The sequence below is a fragment of the Cynocephalus volans genome, chromosome 11 (genome assembly GCF_027409185.1).
Source record: "Cynocephalus volans isolate mCynVol1 chromosome 11, mCynVol1.pri, whole genome shotgun sequence".
Lineage (NCBI taxonomy): Eukaryota > Metazoa > Chordata > Mammalia > Dermoptera > Cynocephalidae > Cynocephalus > Cynocephalus volans.
In genome coordinates, this window is record NC_084470.1 from 60899530 (window position 1) to 60922242 (window position 22713).

The 22713-nt window shown below is 40.8% G+C and overlaps 1 protein-coding gene and 1 pseudogene across 1 annotated transcript in view; one reads left to right on the forward strand and one right to left on the reverse strand.

The window, feature by feature from the left end:
• Positions 1-22713, forward strand: part of DOCK3 (dedicator of cytokinesis 3) — a 390304-nt gene that overhangs the window by 103218 nt on the left and 264373 nt on the right. The window lies entirely within an intron of this gene.
• LOC134390849 (pancreatic progenitor cell differentiation and proliferation factor-like) lies at positions 15889-16360 on the reverse strand (annotated as a pseudogene).

Consider the following 22713-nt stretch of genomic DNA (forward strand, 5'->3'; position numbering starts at 1 on the left):
GCTTAGTGCAAGTTACTTAAATTTTCTGAGTCTTAGTTTATTCTTCTGTAAAACTGAGATAGGAGCTCACACATCAGGTTATTGTGAAGATAAATAACAAATAAATAACAGAGTGCCAAGGCCCATGCCATACCTGGCATGCAGGAAATACTAAATGTTGGTCAAACTTAGGTGATTTTTTATTTTTGCTAATTGCTTACGTTACTCTTATCTTCCTCAGAAGATATCACAGTTCCTAAAACCATTCTCTGACTCTTAATCCCTAAAAATTATATTGGTGTATAATTATTCCTTGAAACTTGATTAATCTTTCTTGATTAATCTTAAGAAAAGTACTCTTGGAATTAAGCAGAATCAATCAATCTATAGTGTAAAGCAAAAGACCCCAGTCTCAAAATCTAATTTGAAAAAATCAGATTTCTTTCTATTTAGAAAATGTAATTTGATTTCGTGTATAGTCCACAAATGAATGCCTGGTTGATCTGCTAAATTTCCAAAAATCAAAAAAGGAGAGAATATAGTCTCTACATTAGAGCAGATCTGATGCAGTAGAGCTTGTATCCTTCCTGGTTTCTAAGAGAACTGTAGAAGACTATTTTGGATGGTTCCATTTTACTTTCTATGCCTAGTTATGCAGACATCCAAATTAGTACATTGGCCTGCCAATTCAGAGCTCATTGCATAGAAGCAAGAAAGAGTTATTTCCTGAATGACTAGAAACTTCTATTTCTTAAGTGACTGGAAACCTCGGAAAATTCAGTACATTGAATATAAAATGCATGTGGATGATTGCCAACTGATGAATTTATTTCTTAAGAAATAAAATAAACATAAATATACAAACACAGATAGGTTCTTCCTGGAATATTCTGGGAAGAATGAAAGAGATAATGTATTAAAGTTCATTTGGCTGTCATCTTATTTTTTAATTCTCTGCTCAAATTTCACCTGTCCAATGTTAATTTTTTTAAAAATTTATTTTTATTTGTACATATTTGTGGAGTACAGTCCCATACTAATTTTTATAAAGTAGGCAAAAAGACTAAACTTGTAGCTGAGAGGCAACAAGTTGGTGACTTACACAGTCCATCCCTCTGTTGAGCCTATGCATAGCTTTCATACCTGCCACCATGGCCACTTTTTTCATGGGCCCACTGAGCAGATAGTGGGATAGCTTAGCAAGAAAGCTGATTGATATCCACAGAAAATGTTATTTTGTCCACTGGTACTTTGGAAAGTATTCACATGGAACACAAATATCTTCATATTTCGTTACCATTTGGAGAGGTCCATCCACATACCTTTTCCCCAGATTTCCTTGTCACCAGTCTTCCATTCCTGTTCCTTCCAAGTTTCTTACCATCCAGCCAAACCATTAGTAACTGCCCATGAACAAGTATATGTATCTGTACTCCTGGTTATCTCTCATATCAGATATAGTGAACAACCAAATATACTGCTCAAAATTCTGTGCACTGGGAGGATTTTTCTTTACCACTCTCCTTTAGGCTCATCCCTCAGTGGGGCTATCATGCTGCAGCTGTCCATTTTTGCATAGTTCTAGCATATTGTGCAGATCCATCTGCAAACTGGGTTTCAGTTTTTTCTTTCTCAGTTAACTGGTCATAAGGAACATCCTAGGAAGCTATTAGGCATGGATTAAGGGAGAGGAGGCAGGGCAACATGACTTGGTGTCAAGGAGTCTGAATCACTTATTCTTGTAATTAACTTACTTGTACCTTCCAGAGCTGCCCAAGCTCAGTCTTTTATATACCACTTTGATTTGATGATACATTGCTGCTGTGCACACCCAACCTTATAGTTAGATGTGTCTGAAAACACCCAGTTTATGATGGGAAGCTCATGTGATATGATCACCTGATGTCTCATGGTTTAGGCCCAGTAGCAATTCAAAAAAAAGGGGAATAGTTACCTGAAAAGGGAACATAGATTTTCTCCAAGATCTTAATGGTTTGCATTGTGTTTCTTTCTTTTTTTTTTTAATTGTGCTTGTCGGAAACCCCATACAGCATCTCAATTTGCCATGGACAGTTTGAGAATCATTGGATCTGCTGGATCTTGAGGCCCAAGTTGCAAAGCATCTTATGTTGCAGCTTGCACTTGTTGTAGAGCCTTCTCTTTTTTCTGGGCCCCATTCAAAAATGGCAGCCTTATGTGTGATTCTGTAGATGGATTGGCTGAGGTAACATGCTCAAATGTGGTAGTGTTGCCTCCAAAATCTCTAAAGGCCTATAAAGAATTGTGACTCCTTTTTCATAGTAGGTGGTTCAAAGTACAGCAACTTGTCTTTCACTTGGGAGGGAATATTATAACATGCCTAGACCATTAGAACTCCCAGAAACTTTACTGAGGTTCAGGCCACTGAATTTTGAGGGTTTCTCTCCCATTCCCAAAAATTATATCTGTTATTTTCTCCGGACAGTAGAATTACATGTGATATTTATTTTCTTCTTATTTTTCTTTAGTTTTTTTAAAAAATGTACTTTATTTTTTTTATTAAAAACATTTTAACATTTACTTATACAAATTTGTTGGGTACAGTATGTTGTTTCAATACATGCATATACTGCACAATGATTCCCTTAGGGTAGATAGCATAGTTTTTAACCCATTGGTCCACCACTTTTCCTCTTCTCCCCACCGCCTCCTGGCCTCTGGTAACCATTATTCTACACTCTACTCCCTTTTTAAAAAAAAAAATTATTTATTATTAGCATATTTATTCTTACAAATTGTGATACTTCTTTATGCCCTCTGTTCAACCTATCATTTCCCAAGCCCCCTCCTTCCTTCCCCTCTGTCTCTAGTATCCTTAGGTTTGTTCTCTCCTTCTGAGAATTCAGTTTATTGTTGTGGTCTTTTCTTTTCTTTTCTTTCTTTCCTCCCTTCCTTCCTTCATAGCAGCCAGTATGAGTGAAAACATGTGGTATTTCTGTTTCTTTGTCTGGCTTATTTCACTTAACATAATTTTCTCCAGACTCATCCATGTTGTTGCAAATGGCAGAGTTTCATTCTTTTTTATGGCTGAGCAGTAGTCCATCATATATATATACATATATATATGCACACGCCACATTTTAAATATCCATTCTACCCAAAGCAATCTACATATTCAATGCAATCCCCATCAAAATGCCAATGACAGTCTTCACAGAAATTGAGAAAGCAATCCACACATTCATATGGAGCAACAAAAGACCCCAAGTAGCAAAGCAATCCTAAGCAAAGAAAATAAAGCTGGAGGCATAACACTACCTGACTTCAAATTATATTACAAAGCTATTGTGACCAAAACAGCTTGGTACTGGCATAAAAACAGACACTCAGATCAATGGAACAGAATAGAAAACTCGGGAATCAATCCACATACTTACAGCAAACTTTGACAAAGGCAACAAGAATATACATTGGGGGAAAGACTGTCTCTTCAATTAATGGTGCTGGGAAAATTGGACGTCCATATGCAGAAAAATGAAACTGGACCTGTACGTCTCACCATATACCAAAATAAATTCAAAATGGATAAAAGTCTTAAATAAGATACCTGAAACCATAAAATTACTGAAGGAAAATACAGGGAAACACTCCAGGTAATAGGACTGGGCAAAGACTTTATGAACAAGACTCCAAAAGCACAAGCAACAAAAGAAAAAAATAAACAAAAGGGATTATATCAAACTGAAAAGCTTCTGCACAGCAAAGGAAACAGTTAACAGAGTGAAAGACATCCTACAGAATGGGAGAAAACATTTGCAAACTGTACATCTGATAAGGGACTAATATCCAGAATATACAAAGAACTCAAACAACTATACAGTAAAAAAAAAAAAAAAAAAAAAAAAAAAAAAAAAAAAAATCCAATTAAAAAATGGGCAAAGGAGAGGAATAGACATTTTTTAAAGGAAGACATATATTTTTCTTCAGTTTTAAAATAAAGCTTCTGAGAACTCACAATATTTTTTTAAACCAAAAAATATTTAAAAATCTACCTTTAAGTAAAATAAAACAATGGCAAATTGTTGAGAAAGGAGTTTGGGGCTGCAATTCAAAAAGTCCTGATTCTTGCATCTCTTGCACTGAGAAGTGTTTTCTTGTGAGTAGAACCTCAGTTCTAGCATGCCATGTCATCATTTGTGAAACTGGGGAAATGGTCTTGATTGCTTATAAGATCTCTTTGAGCTTTAAAGTCCATGTTCTTCCTTTAATATCAATTTGCTACTGGCATAAAATGGTGCCTGTCAGTGCCTGACATGAAATAGGTGTTCAATAAATTTATCAAATGTCAAAATGAATGAATGAATGTCATTAAGACCTGACTCCATACTCCTGTTCTATAGGAAAAATCTCCTTATGACTTGCTTTCAGGAAAATTTTGTTTTGATGTGTTAGGTAAACAAAAATTATTTTTGTTTCCGTTGCTTTATACTTCTATAATACCTAAGTGTGGAGGAATAGAACGTTACTAGTTAAACTCAGAGATTTTTTTTAATGAGTTGATACTTTTATATAAAAATGGAAAACAGTTTAAAAACAAAACAAAAACAAACTTATTAATGACTATTTGGTGAGTGCTCCTACTGTATGTGTTATAGTATTTGCAGTCTACTTTTTAAGCTTTAACCTATTAAAATGGGAGGTGAGGTCCATTATTTAGGTAAGTTGCTTCAGGTTTAGGATACATAAGTGGAATCTAGGAGCTACATAGCCCCTGTTGTAGTTTTCTGTTGTTGCCCTAACAAATTACCACAAATTTAGTGATTTAAGAGAATACCCAGTAAGTATCTCATGGTTTCTGTGGGCCAGAAGTCTGGGTACAATATGACTCACTGGTTCTATGTTTAAAGTCTCACAGGGCTGAAATCAAGGTTTTGGCAGGTCTGCATTCCCTTCTAGAGGCTCTAGGTGAGAATCTGTTTCCAGTGCTCATTCAGCTTGTGGGCAGATCACTCTCACGCAGTTGTGGGGCTGACTTTTCCATTCTCTTGTTGACTGTTAGCCAGGGGATGTTCTCAGCTTCTAGAGGCTACCCACCTTTCTGGCTTGTGACTGTATTCAAAACCAGCAAAGGTGGGTCAAATTCTTATGCTTCAAATGTCTCTGCCTTCCATTCTGATCTTATTTTGTTACTGACGGACCAGGCTTGGTTTGCCTTTTCGCATTAAACAGATGACTCAAAAGTCCAGACGTTGGTGCAAGGATTAGAAGGTTTATTCCGATAACCGGCATCTGGGGGATGACCAGACTAAAATCATCCCGCCTTCTGATGCCTGTTTTGGGGTATATAAAGGTGAAGAGGCAGAAAGATGAGGTAAGGGTCTTTGTTCTAAGAAAAAGTGGAGGAAGGGTCTGGGAGCAGCAGGTGGTCTGAGTCAAATGTTAGGGTCCTGTGATGGGTTGGAAACTTCAGCGTTACAGAGTCTGTGGTCAGCTTCAAGTCCTTGATGTTATCTCAAGGTTGGAGTCCTTATTTCCTACGGAGAGCTCAAGGATAACAACCTTAGTCTGACATAAAAATACCTGATTTGGATTTCTAATTAGCATGACTGCAGTTTTCCTTTAAGTAGGAGAGGGAGTTTACAACCAGCTAGGTTGTCTGCCTCTCTCTTATCTCTCCTTTTGGTAAGAAAAACAAGAAACCCAGTTTCAGTCCTTAATTGTAGGTGCACCCCCCTCTGAAGTAAATCAACATAGTGATTTCATCTTCTGGCAGTCTCTCAATTCTTCTGCTAACCTCAAGGAATTGATAATTATCAGTTTCCAAGTTAAAGGCTGGCTAAAAAATGTTCTGCTTGGTCTTAGTTACCCCAAGGATGGTTGTTTTTTTCTGGCTAATGTCCCTTTCAATTCCCCACTGTCAATCATTCCATCCATTTCTATGGATATGGGCCATAGAAATGGTCTAGCTACTTCCTGCTGAGAGGGGGGTGTCGTACAGTTTATCTTAGAATGGAATTTCATGACATGGTGGGAGGAAAATTTTTTAGTTCCTTTCTTCATCTTTGGGGTAATAAGAGGTAGTTGTCTGTTCTCAGTTTTTGATCTTTTGCATAGTTTTTTCCCTTTGCAACAGTTGTATAAAATGTATATGAACAAAAGAACAAGGAATAACATGATTATTGTAAAAATGACTCGTCCAATAGATATATAGAGAGAGTCAGCGGGTAATAAACATCCTGACCATCCAAAAAACCTTCTGCAAGCATTGTCATATTCCTTTATTAGGTTCAGGATATGTTTCCCCTCCTCATCTACTGTCATCTGAACTTTATGGTAGACCTCATTGGAAGTTTGTAAAACTGATTCTAAGTCAGTATCTAAAATTCTTAGTTCTTCTTGTGGCCATTTAGTTTTATGGAAATGACATCCTGAGGGGGATATAAGTTGGTCTCAAGGAACAATTTGTCTTCAATATCTAAGTTATCATAGGATCTGTTTACAGCAGGCAAACTTATTTTTCCCACGACCTTTGTATTACACCAGATGCTACTTTTAGAGATGGGGAAAGAAGATACTTTACAGGAGAAATCAAACAGCTTTACTGTGGTATTGTATTGTCCCTCCCAACAAAAACGACCCTTTCTCATATACCAGATGTTGTGGCTCATAGGAGTTAATACTAAAGGCCATACTTGGGAGAAATCGGAGTTCCAAGTAAATTGAGGGCAAAGCCATTGTCCCTTCCTATTCTCACAATCAGAAAGACATAGGATGCCATGTGATTGAATCAGTTAGAATAGCCCAACGACTTCCCATAGGAAGGACTCTGGTGTGATTGACAATCATTCCAATGCCTGCTAATTGAACTACTGAGTAACTCTGTGTTTTATTTAGTTTAGGCACCTGGGCTTTAAGAACACAGTACCTAAGGTCACATTTACCATCTAGGAATTTCCATAAGGTAGGGGGGCCATAAGCCTCCCAAATGTTTTGAGATTGGATGTCAGCTCTGAGTATAGTAGGTCATTGTCTCATAGCTATTTCAGATTCCATTTGTAGCAGTATGGTCATTAGTCCCTGTTGGGTTAGGGTGCACGCATGTTCCCACCTCTGAGTTTCAGAATAAGATTGTGTGATTTGTTGGCTTTTTTCTATCCATTTGATAAGGGCCTCATTATCCTTCTGTGTTGCTTTCCAGCCTTTCCCTTCTTCTTGGTATAACATCCCTTCTATAGGTCCTATTTTGGATAAAGAGGTTTTCTCTAGAGAATGCCTTTCTTCCGTGACAGCAAATTTTGCTTGTCCCATAATGCCTAATCCTGTTCCCATTCCCCCTAAAAGATCTCTTTGCAGTCTCTGTGGGGGCCAGTTCTGGTGTATCCACCATGAATGTTGCTGCCAAATTACGTTAATAGCCTCAGTGCAATTAGGATATATAGAATTGATCCAAAATCTTTGGGTATCGCAGACCATTGTTAGGCTGGTGGCTGTTAACTTCCAAGTAGGCTTTTTTCTGGGTATTCCATAAAGCCTCCCATAGTCGACCTGGTCTAATGGTCGAATTTGTACTGTCAGGTATCTCGCCCACCATATTATTTCCATAAATTTATTTTTAAGAGTTATTATCCTGGGTCATGGGCATCCATCCACAAGCACAAGGCTGAGGAGTTTTTGAGCACATCATACTGTGGCAGACTACACACGAAGCTGCTGTCCTTTCCCCATCATACCCAGGCAAAGTTCTAAGCCTCTGATCATTAGTTTCTATAGTAACACACTGTTCTTTTTGATCAGAATTTTTTCTGACTAAGGTCCCTTTCAATTTCTCATCTTATCTCTTCCATCACAACTCTCTGACTCTTCTGCCTTTCTCTTCTGCTTTTAAGGGCTCTACCTGGTAATCCATGATAATCTCTCAATCTTAAAATGGGCTGATTAATAACCTTAGTCACACCTGTAACTAAGAATCTTAGTAAATTCTTTTACAGGAGTATTTAGATTAGTGTTTGATTGAATAAACAGGGTATTAGAATCTTTGTGAGACATCTTTAGAATTTTGCCTACTGTAGCTCCCTTACCTCTCCCATTTTTGCATTTACACCTTATCAAGCACCATTCTCCCTTACTTCCCAGAGAGTTTTGAAGAATTGTTCAGAGGAGTCGGCTGCTTTAGTGTAATTTGTAGCCCCCTTTGTTATTTTCCACAAACAGGAAGATTTGAAACACTATACATTAGAAGCTAATTAGGAAAAATTACTCTTTGGAAAAAAAAAAGTTGTTATTCTTTGGCATATAGAATTTCACCAGTTGGTGTGTTCTTGTCTGGTGACACCTGTCTGGAAGTTTTAAAAATTCATTTCATGTTACCTTCACATATTTCAAATCATATTTATAAGTTATTATTATTATTTTTTTTATTTTTTTAATTTTATTTTGTCGATATACATTGTGGCTGATTATTGCTCCCCATCACCAAAACCTCCCTCCCTCCCCCACAACAATGTCCTTTCTGTTTGCTTGTCGTATCAACTTCAAGTAATTGTGGTTGTTATATCTTCATCCCCCCCCGTTTTTTTTTTCTTTTTTCTGTGTGTGTGTGTGTGTGTGTGGGTGTGTGAATTTATATATTAATTTTTAGCTCCCACCAATAAGTGAGAACATGTGGTATTTCTCTTTCTGTGCCTGACTTGTTTCACTTAATATAATTCTCTCAAGGTCCATCCATGTTGTTGCAAATGGCAGTATTTCATTCGTTTTTATAGCTGAGTAGTATTCCCTTGTGTAGATGTACCACATTTTCCGTATCCACTCATCTGATGATGGACATTTGGGCTGGTTCCAACTCTTGGCTATTGTAAAGAGTGCTGCGATGAACATTGGGGAACAGGTATACCTTCAACTTGATGATTTCCATTCCTCTGGGTATATTCCCAGCAGTGTGATAGCTGGGTCGTATGGTAGATCTATCTGAAATTGTTTGAGGAACCTCCATACCATTTTCCATAGAGGCTGCACCATTTTGCAGTCCCACCAACAATGTATGAGAGTTCCTTTTTCTCCGCAACCTCGCCAGCATTTATCGTTCAGAGTCTTTTGGATTTTAGCCATCCTAACTGGGGTGAGATGGTATCTCAGTGTGGTTTTGATTTGCATTTCCCGGATGCTGAGTGATGTTGAGCATTTTTTCATATGTCTGTTGGCCATTTGTATATCTTCCTTAGAGAAATGCCTACTTAGCTCTTTTGCCCATTTTTTAATTGGGTTGCTTGTTTTCTTCTTGTAGAGTTGTTTGAGTTCCTTATATATTCTGGATATTAATCCTTTGTCAGATGTATATTTTGCAAATATTTTCTCCCACTCTGTTGGTTGTCTTTTAACTCTGTTAATTGTTTCTTTGGCTGTGCAGAAGCTTTTGAGTTTGATATAATCCCATTTGTTTATTTTTCCTTTGGTTGCCCGTGCTTTTGGGGTCGTATTCATGAAGTCTGTGTCCAGTCCTATTTCCTGAAGTGTTTCTCCTATGTTTTCTTTAAGAAGTTTTATTGTTTCAGGGTTTATATTTAAATCCTTAATCCATTTTGAGTTGATTTTAGTATACGGCGAGAGGTATGGATCTAGTTTCATTCTCCTGCATATGGATATCCAGTTATCCCAGCACCATTTGCTGAAGAGGCAGTCCCTTCCCCAGTGAATAGGCTTGGTGCCTTTGTCAAAGGTCAGATGGCAGTAAGTGTGTGGGTTGATTTCTGGATTCTCTATTCTATTCCATTGGTCAGTGTGTCTGTTTTTATGCCAGTACCATACTGTTTTGGTTATTATAGCTTTGTAGTATAGCTTAAAGTCAGGTAATGTTATGCCTCCAGCTGTATTTTTTTTGCTCAGCATTACTTTGGCGATGCGTGGTCTTTTATTGTTCCATATAAATGTCTGGATAGTTTTTTCCATTTCTGAGAAAAATGTCTTTGGAATTTTGATGGGGATTGCATTGAATTTGTATATCACTTTGGGTAGTATGGACATTTTCACTATGTTGATTCTTCCAATCCAAGAGCGTGGGATATCTTTCCATCTTCTCGTATCCTCTCTAATTTCTCTCAGCAGTGGTTTGTAGTTCTCATTATAGAGATTTTTCACCTCCTTGGTTAACTCAATTCCTAAGTATTTTATTTTTTGGTGGCTATTGTAAATGGGCAGGCTTTCTTGATTTCTCGTTCTGCATGTTCACTATTGGAGAAAAGAAATGCTACTGATTTTTGTGTGTTGATTTTGTATCCTGCTACTGTGCTGAAATCATTTATCAATTCCAAGAGTTTTTTTGTAGAGATTTTAGGCTGTTCGATATATAGGATCATGTCATCTGCGAACGGGGACAGTTTGACTTCATCTTTTCCAATCTGGGTGCCCTTTATTTCCTTCTCTTCTCTGATTGCTCTCGCTAGTACTTCCAACACTATGTTGAATAGGAGTGGTGAGAGTGGGCATCCTTGTCTAGTTCCTGTTCTTAAAGGAAAAGCTTTCAGCTTTTCCCCATTCAGGATGATATTGGCAGTGGGTTTGGTATATATGGCTTTAATTATGTTGAGATACTTTCCCTCTATACCTAACTTATAGAGGGTCTTTGTCATGAATGAGTGCTGAACTTTATCCAATGCTTTTTCAGCATCTATAGAGATGATCATATGGTCCTTGTGTTTGAGTTTATTAATATGGTGTATCACATTTATTGATTTGCGTATGTTGAACCAACCTTGCATCCCTGGGATGAATCCCACTTGATCGTGGTGAATAATTTTACGTATGTGTTGCTGTATTCTGTTTGCTAGTATTTTAGTGAGGATTTTTGCATCTATATTCATCAAGGATATCGGCTTGTAGTTTTCTTTTTTTGGTTATATCTTTACCTGGTTTTGGTATCAGGATGATGTTTGCTTCATAGAATGAGTTTGGGAGATTTGCGTCTCTTTCAATCTTTTGGAATAGTTTGTAAAGAATTGGTGTCAATTCCTCTTTGAATGTTTGGTAAAATTGTTCTGTGAATCCATCTGGTCCTGGGCTTTTCTTTGTTGGGAGCCTTCTGATAATAGCTTCAATCTCCTTTATTGTTATGGGTGTGTTCATATTTTCTACGTCTTCATGGTTCAGTTTTGGGAGCTTGTGTGTGTCCAGAAATTCATCCATTTCCTCCAGATTTTCAAATTTGTTGGCGTATAGTTGTTTATAGTAGTCTTGAATGATTCCTTGTATTTCAGATGAATCAGTTGTAATATCGCCTTTTTCATTTCTAATTTTGGTTATTTGAGTTTTCTCTCTTCTTTTTTTTCTTAGCCATGCTAATGGTTTGTCAATTTTATTTATCTTTTCAAAAAACCAACTTTCTGATTCATTGATCTTTTTTATTGTTTTTTGGGTTTCAATTTCATTCAGTTCTGCTCTGATCTTAATGATTTCTTTCCGTCTGCTAACTTTAGGTTTGGATTGTTCTTGTTTCTCTAGTTCTTTAAGGTGAAGTGTTAGGTTGTTCACTTGCCATCTTTCCATTCTTCTGAAGTGAGCATTTAATGCAATAAATTTCCCCCTTAATACTGCTTTTGCAGTATCCCACAGGTTTTGGTATGATGTATCATTGTTTTCATTAGTTTCAATAAATTTTTTGATTTCCTGCTTGATTTCTTCTTGGACCCATATGTCATTAAGTAGAATGCTGTTTTAATGTCCATGTGTTTGTATAGTTTCCAGAGTTTCATTTGTTATTAATTTCTAGTTTTAATCCATTGTGGTCTGAGAAGATACATGGGATAATTCCAATTTTTCGAATTTATTGAGACTTGATTTGTGACCTAATATGTGCTCTATCCTGGAGAATGATCCATGTGCTGATGAGAAGAATGAATATTCTGAGGTTGTTGGATGGAATGTTCTGTAGATATCTGCCAAGTCCAATTGGTCTAGAGTATTCTTTAGATCTTGTGTTTCTCTACTGATTCTTTGCCTAGATGATCTGTCCAATATTGACAGTGGGGTGTTCAGGTCCCCTGCTATTATGGTATTAGTGTCTATTTCCTTCTTTAGGTCTGATAGGGTTTGTTTTATAAATCTGGCTGCTCCAATATTGGATGCGTACATATTTATGATTGTTATGTCTTCTTGATGGATCAGTCCTTTTATGATTAAGTAGTGTCCCTCATTGTCTCTTTTTATGGTTTTTAGTTTAAAGTCTATTTTGTCAGATATAAGAATAGCTACTCCAGCTTGTTTTTCTTTTCTGTTTGCATGGTAAATCTTTTTCCATCCTTTCACTCTTAGTCTATGTGAATCTTTATGGGTGAGGTGGGTCTCTTGTAGGCAGCATATAGTTGGGTCCTCCTTTTTGATCCAGTCAGCCAGTCTGTGTCTTTTGATTGGGGAATTTAAGGCTTTTACATTAAGAGTTGTTATTGAAAGGTGTTGATTTATTCCTAGCATTTTATTGGTTGTTTGGTTGTCTTAGGTGTCTTTTGTTCCTTGCTTTCTGATTTACTGTTTGGTTTCTGTATTTGTTGGTTCCTTAGGTTGTAGATAGCGTTTTTCTTTGCTTGTTTTCTCTTCATGGATGCCATTTTTATTATACTAGTGGGTTTTGATTTTTCTTGGGTTTTTATGGCCGTGGTAGTTATTTTTCAGGAACCAAACCCAGTACTCCCTTGAGGATTTCTTGTAAGGGTGGTCGTGTGGTAGTGAACTCCCGCAGTTTTTGTTTGTCTGAGAAATATACTATTTGCCCTTCATTTCGGAAAGTTAGCCTTGCAGGATAAAGTATTCTTGGCTGGCAATCTTTGTCTTTTAGTATTTTGAATATATCATCCCATTCCTTTCTAGCTTTTATGGTTTGTGATGAAAAGTCTGAAGTTAGCCTGATTGGGGCTCCCTTATAGGTGATTTGACACTTCTCTCCTGCAGCTTTTAAGATTCTTTTTTTGTCTCTGAGTTTTGCCAATTTGACTATGACATGTCTTGGAGAAGGCCTTTTGGGGTTGAATATGTTTGGAGATCGTTGAGCTTCCTAGATCTGAAGATCTGTGATTTTTCCTGTACCTGGGAAGTTTTCTGCCACTGTTTTCTTGAATATGTTTTCAATGCAATCTCCATTTTCCTCCCCTTCTGGAATACCCATGACTTGGATATTTGAGTGCTTAAGGTTGTCTGATATCTCTCTCAGATTTTCTTCAATGTCTTTGATTCTTTTTTCTTTCTTTTTGTCTGCTTGTGTTATTTCAAACATCCCATCTTCAAGTTCAGAGATTCTCTCTTCAACTTCGACAAGCTTGCTGGTTAAACTCTCCATTGTGATTTTTATTTTTCTGAATAACTTCTTCAGTTCGGCAAGTTCTGCTACATTTTTTTTCAGGACATTGATTTCCTTGTACATTTCCTCTTTCACGTCCTGTATACTTTTCCTCATTTCATCATGATGTCTAACTGAGTTTTCTTGTATCTCATTCAGTTTCCTTAGCATTATCAGTCGAAATTCCTTGTCAGTCATTTCAAGAGCTTCTTGTTCTATAGGATCTAGTGTTTGAGATTTATTAACTTTTGGTGGTGTACTTTCTTGATTTTTTGTATTTCTGGTATCTTTTTTTTTTGATGTTTATTCATTGTGGCAGGGGGTTTCACAGTTCGCTGGTTTGAGACTAATGACTAACTAAGATGTTGCTGTGGTTACCAATTTCGTATGGCTACCTCCGTGACTGCTCTGTTGTCCTCTAGTGCCTTGTGTGTATGGTTGCCTTGGGTCTTGGGCCTCTCCGGGGAGCCACCTTTCTGGTCAACTTGGACTCTGCTGGGCTGGTGGATCACGTACCACAGGGTGTGTGATCTCTGTTGAGCTTTCACTTCCTGTGCTGGACTCATCCCTGTTCTGTGTGCTCTGGCCCAGGCTGTTGGATCATGCAGTGGCGACCCCACAGGGTGCATGGTTTCTGTTGAGTCTCCACCTCCCTGGCCGCACATCTCCCCGCTCTCTGCGCACTGTGCTGGGCTGGGATGTGTCTTCTGCAACCCTCATCTATCAGCTGGGCCTTCAAGACCCTGCTCGGCACCGCCTTGCCCAGGAAGTCTACCAGGTTTCTGCTAGGCACAGACGACCGGTTGCTCTGGGTGCCTTTGTAGCACTGTGTAGATCTTTCTCGGAACTTGTTCACCTTTGTATACCCCCCAGCATAGACCGAATCTAGCGCCTGCCTGCAGCCAGCTCTCCGGCAGGTTCAAGTGGACCTGGGAACTCTCCTACCACACTATTCCCAATCAGAAATTGGTTAGGCTTTTTTCCAAACTGGTGGCCGCAGAGATGGTATCTGCCTCCCAGTAACAGGAAGTTTACTGGGGGCCGGAGTCCAGGGTGTGCTGGAGTGACAGTCGGCCCCGCCCGTACTTCCTTGCCCTCCTGACACTGGTCGGGGACGCCCCACGCCACCAGCCCCCCCAGAGAACCGCGGAGGGAGTGGGAGGGGAGGCCGGGCCACAGGCTCCGGAAAGCCCCGCACTGGGGCATGCAAGTGGGAAGGCTCAGTGAGGGGCCGAGCCGGGTGGAGCTGCCAGCACCTGGGAAAATGGAGGCAGCCTCGGGGCGGTGAGTGACCCGGTGATGCGGGCAGAAGCCAGGTGGGCGTCAGCTCCCCAAGCAGGGCTGGGCCAGGGGTCATTCACAGGGCTGTGCCAGGTCGGGTGCTCACTCTCTGCCTCTGGTTTGTCGCATTCCCTGTTCTCGGCCGCTGCCACCTCTGTCTGGTCAGTCGGTCCCACGGCACGGCTCGGGTGCTCCCAGGAATCTTCTTTTATGCCGGCCTGAAACCTCGAATCCTGAATAGGGCCGCTGGCCACCTTTAGCGCGGCCCCGGCCTCTGGGATCCTGTCTGCATCCACAGTAGCCCTGGCGCCGTGTTCCCTGTTTAGAGACTTGCTTTTGCAGCTAAGAAACAGTTTTCCTGCTCCACACTTCAAAGCTGTTGCCTGTAAATGAGGCAGCCTCTGCTGCCGGGGGCAAAGTGGCGGTCACCCCCCACGACCGGCCAGCAGCAGCGGTCCTCCCTTAAGAGATGATGAGAGGAAGGTCCACAAGTTTCCTGGCTGCCTGAGGCCCAGTGGCCGCCTTTTCCACCTAGCTACTCCGCGCCAACCGCCGCAGCCACCGCCATCTTGAAACTCCCCATATTTATAAATCATAATTGATAAATGAGAATCAGCATGATATGATATGTGTATTTCATGCTTTATGGTTTCAGAACTTTATCAGAATATTTATTTCTTATTACTGAAAGTAAATTCTCACCATTGATGGATTTTGGACATGGCTGGCGCCATTGTGCACATGATAAGCACCAGCATGAAATAGCCACTGGCCTTGTCTTCCACTCCAGCACCAAGCCCCTCCCCCTTCCCTTTACAAGAAGCCTTCTGACTTAGAAATAACTTTACGGCTTCCGCATAGGTGCCTTTCTCCACCCAGTTACATCAACCTAATGGTCCCCGCCCCCCGTAAATTTGGTGCCGAACAGCTAATATGAACTTTCGCAAATCCATTGTTGTGGCTGTCCCCCATTTTCAGGGCAGCCCTGGGCTGTCCTCCTTTTTGAGTACAGCCCAGCAGATTTCTTTCTTTAATAAAGCTTGAACGGTACCTGGCATCACGGCTCACTTTCTTTCAACCGTTAGGTAGCCATGCACTTTTTATTTTTTTATGCATGTTGCTTGGAGTTTTATTTTCCAGTTGGTCCAAGGCAAACTTATGGAGTGCCAGGAAAGTTTGCATGTGGCTTGGAGTTTAAAGAGTGGGGACTTTCTCTGCAGTTTGCCTAGTCTGTGGGATGGAGCTGACTGGGTAGGGAGGGAGGGGGAGGAAGGGGCTCTGATGGCCTAGCGCCTCCAGAAGCCTGGGGCTGGTGGAGGCCACTCAAGTCAGGATGAGGGCCCAGCACTAGCTTTGCTGGGCTGGCCGCCAGGCTGTGTTTTCATAGCTTTAGGAGCTAGGCCACAGGTGATCATGCTGCTGAAGGCCTGGGGGGATTCCGAGTGCTCTGGGGACTCCAACACCATAGCCATGAATGGGATAATGGATTTCCCAAAAAAGAAGCTCGCCCACCAGTGACGGGGTTGGCCCTGGGGAGATGTAGGTGGTGGGGGAGGTTTCCCCAGAGTGCTTGGCACTTCCACAGGAGCTGTTGCTGGAAATGGAAACCAGGTGGCACTGGTAGTAGTTGCGGCTGGACACCAGTGAGCAGCTGGAGGGGATGGCTATTATGCTCCTGCTTGCGGACTGATGGAAACCTGCGCATGAGTGGGCCGAGGAGCCCTTCGGTCGCTGGGCAGCCCTCGGGAAAATCCTCCCCAACCTGCCTGAGCAGCACTGGTACAGCCATGCACTTTTCATCCTGCATAAAATATTATACCAAAATATGTTGTATGACTCCTGTCCTTTAGGAGTTTTATGTATATATATATATATATTTCCCCCCCCTATAAAAGATGACCGGTAAGGGGATCTTAACACTTGACATGGTGTTGTCAGTACCACACTCTCTCAAGTGAGCAAACTGGCCATCCCTATATAGGGATCCGAACCTGTGGCCTTGGTATTATCAGCACCACTCTCCCCGAAGTGAGCCACGGGCCAGCCCCTAGGAATTTATATTTTAAATGAAAGAGAATGTTTATGTAAACCTCGGAGAGAGATATTTTAACCTAATATATTTTTGGAATGAAGATTATTTGGTTTTTTTTTGTTTCATATGCTTTCTTTTCTTGCACATTGGCCATGTATGTTTTGGTGGTCTATTGATGTGAAAGGAAAAATATCTTCAATTACTTGTTATGATTGCTTCAGTAATCATGTCACTACCATATGTGAGAGGCCTTATAACATTAAATGTGGATACATATAGGTGCTCTTTATGAGCATCTCTTGTGCATTCCTTAAGGAAGCTGAGTTAGTTAGAAATGAATTCATCAGTCCTCATGCAAACCCCTAAGAGAGGTGGCCAATTTCTATTTTAGTGGCAAGGGAGCTGACATGCAGAGAAATTAAATTACTTGTCCATAGTCATTTGCAGAGGTGGAAATAGAATTTTGAGTTTCTGACTCATCATGTAACAAAGAGCAGCCTGTCTGCTTTTGTAAAATGCTTTTTGCATTCTAATAAAATACCTAGAGTATAGCCCTGGAAAACATTTAGTCCCTAGGACCTTTTTTCTGAAAAATACCCCCTGCTATGATGAACAGGCCCTAACCATTCTTTCATGTAGCTCCTTGAAAGTAAATGTTACTATGTAAGCCTTTTTATTTATAGATTATCATGTTGAGTTTAGGTTAGAAGCATTTTTGAACTCTTGCCTTCACATCAGTGAAACTGTTTTTGAGTGGTCTTTTAAAAAATCATTATCTACCCTATGTGAATCATTGTGCAATATATGCATGTATTAAAGTAACATACTGTACTCCACAATATGTATGAGTAAAGGTTAAAATTTTAAAAATGTAAGTAGAACAATATTATAATTAAAAAATCATTCTCACTTTTCTATCCATTTTATTAAAGAATCTGTTCTTTTTGTTAAGAAACATTTAAATATTTAAAGATACTTCTATTTGAATGAATACTTAGGAAATTTGTAGAGAGTTTAGGAAATATAACTTAGGCTTGCTGTTTTCCTGTGGTTAATTGTACCACCAGTCTCAGTATAGCAGGTGAATAATCTAATAGAGTAAATGGTACAATACAATATATTACAGCTGCCAGTGTTGCTGCTGTCTTAAACCTGGGCACCACTCAGCCTTATCTAGAATGTCTTTGAAAAGCAATTATTATTTGTTCTACATCAGTTCAGAGGATATCTATTGTCTGTAACACGGAGAAATGGCTCAAAGCAAAAAGAACAGATCAAAGAAATAATGAAACCAGGAAAGTAAAATTAAACATGTTTTTGGGCTGGTGATGATAATGTTAAATTTATAGTACAACAAAAAAACCCAAGAGAATGTGTAAATAAAGATGTTTTCAAAGTTTTAAACTCAGAATTAAAAATAAGGAAGAAAGTTAAAAGACTAGCAAAGAGACAGTAAGGCAGCAGATATCATGCACTGTTGATTTCTGGGGGAAATTGTTCCTGACCACTTGTGTCAGATTTGGCTGATTGCATGAACTATGTGCATAATGCAAAGCAGAGAATCTTGGGGTTATTCTATGTGAGCCTGAGACTTGTAATGTGGGAGTTTGGGAACAAATGAAGTAGGAGGATGCTATGTGGAAGAGAGAGACATAGTGGCTCTAAGTTGAAGATATTGCTGAGATGTTTCATTATTTAAAGCCGTAAGAAAGATTTTGCATCTCTGGCTGGACTTTAAAACTCTGGAAACTTGTTTGCTAACAGTCAGAATGTCAGACCATTTTGGTTTGTTTGTTTGTTTTTTTTTTTTAAAGAATCTACACTGACAAAATGATTAACATGTTATTTGTGGCTCATAATCTACCATTTTTTTTTTTTTAATTTTATTTTGTCGATATACATTGTGGCTGATTATTGCTCTCCATCACCAAAACCTCCCTCCCTTCTCCCTCTCCCCCTCCCCCCCAACAGTGTCCTTTCTGTTTGCTTGTCAAATCAACTTCAAATAATTGTGGTTGTTATATCTTCCCCCCCCCCCGTTTTGTGTGTGTGTGTGTGTGTGTGTGTGTGTGTGTGTGTGTGAATTTATATATTAATTTTTAGCTCCCTCTACCTTTTGATTGTTTGATACCAAGGAAACTGCTTCTCTTGATATAAACAAATACATTTCTATGCTGAGAGCTACGGGAAATAAACTTGAAAGGTATTGTACAGTGTAGCACTTCCCACTGTGTTTTCAATGGAGTGGCAAATGCTGCCTCCATTGCATTTCTATTGTGTTGCAGTTTCTTCAGATTGAGAACTCTAAATTTTAAAATTTCACTAGTCTGTGCTATAGTTTTATTCACTCATGTTGAAGATGTTAATTCCAAGAAGCAGCACCTGGGCCATTGGGTAATTTTCTATCTCAGTCACAATTCTAAATGTCCTTAATTGTATCACCCAGACATGAGCTGTTTCACCTGCAGATTTCCAGGTACAACTTAGGAATGATCTTACCTACTTTTTCTTGAGTGAAGTTGTGCTGAAAAGAGTTGGTCATAACTCTTCAGAAATGGCACTTGGCTGTCTTTCTGTTTAAATCAGTGTTTGAAATTGGGCATTTGAATCCTCAGGATGAATAATTTCATTCATGCTGGAGCAATTGTGCTTACAGTGTCTTCTCACATGTGGTCTGATGCTGCATCCATTGGCAGCACAGATAGGATATCTTGTCATAGTATCCTCTGGGGGTACATGGGGGAGGGGTTGTTGTCAGATACAATGCTCATCAAGAGTGGCGGAATCTGCAGGGGCTGTTCCTCTTTCCTCAAGCCCTTGGAGTTATGGTTCACCAGAGTTTGCCTCACATTAAGGTTCTGTGCATTTACTACACCACTACCTAATATTTCAATAGGCTTGGCTTGGCTTTGCAACAAATTAGTATACTTCTTGTATGGTTTAGTATTTTTACTTAAAATAGTTTTTTTCTTTTCTTAATTTTACCTGGGTTATCTAGGATCTCAGGTATATGTGGAATTGGAGCTTCACATACATATCAACATGGAAAGAACAAGGATTTGGGAGCTAAATATGCTTTGGCTTAAATCTGATCTAGGGCACTCACATGTACTGTGACCTTAATGGAGACTTGTGAATTCTTGGAGTCTTAGTCTCCCCATCTACAAAATAATGAAGATAAAACCTTTCTGATGGAATTGCTGTATGAATCATTGTTTATATTAAGCACCCAGTATAATGACTAGCCAAAGGAAAGCAATCAAGAATAAGTTACTGTTACCCTTATCACCAACTCTAAATGATGATTCTGATGTATGCCTGCAATTAGCTTCTCCATGTCCTCTGAGGATGATGGCACTTGTGTACAAATTATTTCAAATTAGTGTTTAGTTATTCCTGGGACTTTCACTTCACCTGCAGCTGAGCCTACCTTGACTATGATTCAAACTTTTTACTGAGGTCAGATGCTTCTTATTTCCTATGTGCCACAGGTTTTTAGCTGGCCAGCTATCAGCCACTGTTCCATTTGAATTTAGTTTAGAATTTGAGCAGTCAACTGATTTTTTAGCATTCTGCTGATATCTATTTGAACTTCAAATTGCCTTTTATAGAAGATGTTTTAGGGAAACCTGTGAGAATAGCAAAAAGTCCATGAATGGAGAGCAACTTCAATAATAAAAAAGAAACTTTGGTACCCATGGACTGGGTATCAGAGGCAAAGATATTTTAAGAGCCATGGATAGTCAAATTAAGCTTTCTCACTTCAACTCCTTATATAATTAGATCTTTTATCTTTACCTGTGAGTCACACGGTTGGGTTTAATTCATTTTGGCTGTTTATGAGATTGAATAAAGATAAGCAGACTGGTTCTTCCACAAAGACTTCAGGTGAGGAGGGTGGAGCAAGATGGCCAACTAGAATTGTGTGGTGCTCATTCTCCCCACCCCCAAAAGAGACCAAAACAACAAACACAACTATATTTTGACCTGAACAACTGAAGAAATACACTACAGAGCACTAGGGGAGTGATGAAATCCTTGTGGAGTGCGGAAGCTGGGGATAGCACCATAGAGAGCAGAGCAAGGCATCCAGACTCTGCCTCACTGCAGGGATTGGCTTAGTATCAGGAGGAGAGGAGGTAAGCTGGAAAAAACCAGCTGTTGCCACTACTACCACAAATGCCGGCAGTCCCTGCCACAAGAGAGTCCCCCAGTCTTTTGAGGCCCCCAAACCAGTTGGAGAATAGCTGGGAGTTTATGCAGCTTCATAGCCTCATAGTTGAAGCTGAGGCAGAGCAACCCCCTCCTCCCAACCTAAGTGGCTATGGCACAGTACCACCTTGAAACTGAACCTGGGGCTTGAGTGCATCTGCCCTGGGGGCTGGTGGAAACTGGCTCCCTCTATCCAGAGGTCATACTTTCCTTCTGCCAGGTTCATATGGGCACTGACAGGACCACAACCCCAGCTGCCTGGAGCCTAGGCCAGACAGAAAGACCAAGACCCCAGTGTCTGAACCCATGTGATACCTCCTCCCCACCCCAGGTGAGCAGGCAGACCTGCTCAGTGGAGAAGCCACCAATAAGTGGCAGTCCACCACATTTGTATGTACCTACCCTGTACCCTGCTGAGCTCACAGGTGCTTGTGATGGCCCAACAGCCTGCCCAGCGGTAGCTCTGTCTCCCGCCATGGCCCTCCACAAGCTGCTAGGGCCTGCTGCACCAGTGTACACCTGCTCCCTGACTAACAGCAATTTGGCAGCAGCCCACAGGTACCCATTCTAGCCCAACAGCCAGTCCAGCAGTAGCTTGGCCTCCCCCCGCAACCCTCCACAGAGCTGCATGGTACGGCTGCACCAGTGTCCACCTGCTCCCTAACCAACAGCAGATTGGGCAGTGGCTTTGATCCTCCATGGCAGACCTCTACAGAGCTGCCGGGCCTGGCAGCACCCTTTCAGGCTTGCTCAAGGCTCAATATCTGATCCAGCGACCCTCCACAGAGCTTCTGGGCCCTACTGCTCCAGTGTAGGCCTAATCCTTGCCTGACAGTGCCACTAGTGTGCCATTTCAGAGCTGCTGGGTGGGCTTGCTCCAGGCTAGGCTCCTGATCTGGTGGCTCTCCACAGGACTGCCAGGTCCTGCTGCACTGGTGCACACCTGTTTCTACCTGGACGGGGTCGGATAGTGGCTCTGCCTCCACCTTGTAGCCCTCCATGGAGCTGCTGGGCCCTGTTGCACCCTGCAGGCCTGCTCTGGGCTCAACAGCTGATCTGGGGGCCCTCCACAGAGCTGTGAGGTCCTGCTTCACCTGTGCACAACTGCTCCCTGCTTGACAGCAGATTGGGCTCTGCATCCATTGGCAGGCCTCCACCTGGCCCTGTTACACCCATTCACTCCAGCTTCTGGCTAGGCAGTAGCATCCACTCTTTTGACAGGCCTTCACAGAGCCACTTGACTGTCCCATCTTGCACCCAGGCTCACCTGTTTCCAGCCCAAAATCTCATCAGGCAGCACATCACTCCGAGGGAGACACAACCTCAGAGCTGCATGCTCATGCCTGGCATTACAGCTGGTTAGGCAGCAGCTCTAAGCCTCAGAAAGACCACCAAAAATCCAGTTGGCCTAAAGCAACTGGGAAAACAATAACAAACTGAACCCCAAATTGGCAAAAGGATAGAAATAATAAAGGTCAGAGCAGAAATAAATGAAATAGAAACTAAAAAAACTGAAAAGATCAACAAAACGAAAAGTTGGTTTTTAAAAAGATAAAACTGTAGCCTGGCCCAGCTGCTGAGGCCCCACTGGAGTGACAGGCAGCCATGTGGGACCCCAGTAAGCAGGCGCCACCTTTGAGAGCCTCACCCACCGCTGCTGAGAGACGGCTGGAGAGACAGATTTCTGTGCTTTCAGCAACACTTCCTGCCACTGCAACAGACACCAGTGTGAAATGAGTGGGCTGTGACAGCCACCATCAGAGTAACTGCTGCCACAAGGATGGCTCACTGACATATCAGCAGCCACTGCTACCTCATAGGTGACCTGCTGACCACTTGTCAGCCTAGACAGGAGAGTCACCAGCGGAGCCCAGGGGAAGAGGAAAGAAAAAAGAAAAAAATCCACCCA